The sequence below is a fragment of the Anomalospiza imberbis genome, chromosome Z, assembly GCF_031753505.1.
Source record: "Anomalospiza imberbis isolate Cuckoo-Finch-1a 21T00152 chromosome Z, ASM3175350v1, whole genome shotgun sequence".
Classification (NCBI taxonomy): Eukaryota; Metazoa; Chordata; class Aves; order Passeriformes; family Viduidae; genus Anomalospiza; species Anomalospiza imberbis.
The window spans coordinates 36,655,738-36,659,481 of NC_089721.1; positions in this window are offsets into that span (position 1 = coordinate 36,655,738).

A 3,744-nucleotide genomic window follows, 5' to 3' on the forward strand; every position below is an offset into this window, starting at 1 on the left:
ATTCAGAGGAAGTCATTTTTTAAAAAATGGAATGCAAGGAAATGCCTTAAGTATTGTTGTATTTGCCTACAGAAGCTCTGCAGAAGCATGAAGGGAGATGCTGACTCTGAACCCACGTCCCAGTGACTGCAATTGCTTGAAAAGCAGACTTACCATCATAAGGAGAAGGAGGAGCAGTGGGTTTACCGGCTGCTCGGAGTGAAAAAAGAGGCTGAAAAGTACCTGTTCACAGAAAGGAAATGTACTTCAGAGAAGGTTAATTTTAAAAAACAAAGAAATGCACAGAACTGAAATGTCTATGGTTGAAAGGAAAGACAATTAGAAAAAGTTAATGGTTGATAACATAATGAAAGGAAGAAGTCTTCAGTTAAAAAAATAAAGAAATATAAAGAAAAAATAAAAGAAAAAAATCAAGACCAAACACCCACCCACCCCCACCACTCCCCAAAACCAAAAAATTCAACCAGCCAAGCAACCAAAACCAAAATAAAATCAAAAATATCAATAAAAGCAAATAGGGACCAATAGAAAAAAAACGTTACAGTAGTAATTTTAATTCCTGTGATAGCTTTCGCTATCCCCTTTCTCTTCTGAAAAAAAGTATCACAACATTTCTGTTTGCACTGGTTTTATTGCTGCATTACATTTAAAATCTAGGATTGTTGTATTTTCCTACAGAAGCTGTTCAGCATGAAGGGAGATGCTGCCTAGAAACCTACAACCAAGAGACTATAATTGCTTGAAAAGCAGACTTACCAGCAGGAGCAGGAGTAGGAGCAGGAGGTGCACTGGCTGCTTGGGGTGAAATGAGAGGCTGAAAAATATCTGTTCAGAAAAGTAAGTATTAAACACCAAGCAAATACATAGAACTGAAATGATTATTTTTGAAAGGAAAGTCTATTACAAAAAGGTTAATGATTCATAACAGAAGGGAAGGAAAAACCCTTTGGTTATTAAAAAAAATCAAAAAAACCACAAAGCAAATAAAAGAAGTAATGAAAGAAAAATATCAAAAATCAAACACCCACCCACTCACGACGACTGCTCCACAAAACCAAAAATAATCCAACCAAACAAGAAACAAGCAGGTAAATCCAGATTAATATAAAAAATATCTAAGCAAAATAAGGACTCATTTAGAAAAAATCCCCTTCACTGGTAATTTTAATCCCTGCGCTAGCTTTCACCATCCCCTTTCTCTTCTGAAGACTATCTTCTAATGTTGCTCTTTGTGTTAATTTTACTGCTCCATTATCATTACAATTAGGTGTTGTCACCTTTTCCTACAGATGCTGCACAGCATGAAGGAAGATGCTGCCTAGGAACCCACATCTGAGTGACTGTAATTGCTTGAAAAACAGACTTACCATCAGAATCAGGAGCAGGAGCAGGTGCAGGTGCAGGTGCAGGAGGAGCAGGATGTCTACCAGCTGCTTGGGATGAAATATGAGGCTGAAAAATATCTGTTGAGTAAAGGTAAGTTTTAAAAACCAAGGAAGTGCACAGATTGGAAATGGTTATGGTTGAAAGGAATGGCTGTTACAAAATGTTAATGGTCTACAACAGAAAGAAAGGAAAAACCCTTTTGTTATTAAAAAAAAGGAAAGAAAACAATTAAAAGATGTAATGAAAGGAAAAAATCAAAAAGCAAACACCCACACGCTCATCTCAACCACTCCCCAATACCAAAAAAGTACAAGCAACCAAGCATCCAAACTCAAACTAAAAAAAAACAAAAAAAACCCCACAAGGAAATAGGGGCCAATAAAAGAAAACAATCCAGTAATAATTTAAATCCCTGTCTTAGCTTTCACCATCCCCTTTCACTCCTTTAAAAAGTATCGCATAATTTCTGTTTGCACTATTTTAATGCTCCATTATGTTTACAATCAAATGCTGTTTTATTTGCCTGCAGAAGCTGTGCAGCATGAAGGGAGATGCTGCCTAGGAGCCACATCCCAGTGACAGTAATGCTTGAAAAGGAGACTTACCATCAGGAGCAGGAGCTGCAGGTGCAGGAGGAGCAGGAGGTGGTGATCCAGTTGCTTTGGGTTCAAAGTGAACTTGCAAAGATTCTGTTCAGAGGAAGTCAATTTTAAAAAGCAAGGAAATGCATGGAACTGAAGGGGGTATGGTTGCAAAGAAAGACCATTACAAAAATGTTAATGGTTTCTAACAGAAAGAAGGAAAAAAGAGAGAAAAGAAAAGAAAAGAAAAGAAAAGAAAAAAAAGAAAAGAAAAGAAAAGAAAAGAAAAGAAAAGAAAAGAAAAGAAAAGAAAAGAAAAGAAAAGAAAAGAAAAGAAAAGAAAAAAAAGAAAAGAAAAGAAAAGAAAAGAAACAATAATAACAAAAATAAAAAACTGTAAAATAAAACAGCCACCCAACCACCACCACTACTACCCAATAACAAAAGCTTCAACCAACCAAACCCAGACTAAAACCAAAAATATCTTAGCAAATTGGGGCCAATAGAAAGAAAAATAAGCCTAGTAATTCTAATCCCTGTGTTTTCTTTCACCATCCCCTTTCTCTTCTGAAAAGTCACAGATCATTTTTGTTAGCGCTAGTTTTATTGCTCCATTATGTTTAATATCAAGTAGTTGTATTTTCCTATGGAAGCTGAGCAGCATGAAGGATGATGCTGTCTGGAAACCCACATCTAAGAAACTGTAATTTCTTGATAAGCAGACTTACCATCAGGAGCAGAAGGAGCAGCAGCAGGAGGAGGTGAACCAGCTGCTTCGGGTGCAAAGTCAACTTGCAAGGCTTCTGTTCAGAGAAAGTAAATGTTAGAAAGCAAGGAAATGGACAGAACTGAAGGAGTTTATGGTTGCAAGGAAAGGCTATTACAGAAATGTTAATGATTTATAACAGAAAGAAAGGAAAATCCTTTGGTAAAAAAAAGGAAAGAAAGGGAAAAAAAAGAAAAATAAAGAAAGAGAAGGAAAGACAGAAAAAAAAGGAAAGAGAGACAGAAAGAGAGGAAGAGAGAAAGAGAGAAAGAAAGATAATATTAAAAAATCCCAAAACTAACACCCACCCACCCACCACCACCACTCCCCAAAACCAAAAAAACAATCCAACCAATCAAGGAACAAAGCCGAACTAAATCCAAAAACCCACAATCAAATAGCGACCAATAGAACAAAAACATACAGTAGTAATTTCAATGCCTGTGTTAGCTTTCACCATCCACTTTCTCTTATGAAAAATGTCTCAGAATGTTTCTCTTTGCACTAATTTTATTGCTCTCCATTATCATTACAATTAAGTGTTGTTGCATTGTCCTACAGAGGCTGTGCAGCTTGAAGGGAGATGCTGCCTGGGAACCCACATCCCAGTGACTGTAATTGCCTGAAAAGCAGACTTACCATCAGCAGCAGGAGTAAGAGGCTCAACAGCTAAGGGTTCAAAGTGAATCTTTGAAGATTCTCTTCCTGATGTTAATGCTGTAACTTTGGAAGCTGCCAGTGAGGAGAGATCCATAAAACGTCTAGGCATGTGCTTTAAATAAAAGTAGAAGGAATCATTAGCGCTAGGCAAGCTACACTTAAATGCCAAATAGCACACATCCAAATTTTTCACAAAAGACAGAACTTTTTTCTTAGCAAAGAGATCAAATACAGTTTGTAAGCCAGGCAGAATGTCAGTCCCAGGACTTAAACTCAAAAACATCTAACACTGGATTTTCTATTTTTTCTAGAATATTGAATATTAAGATCATTGAAAAGCAGGGAATGAGT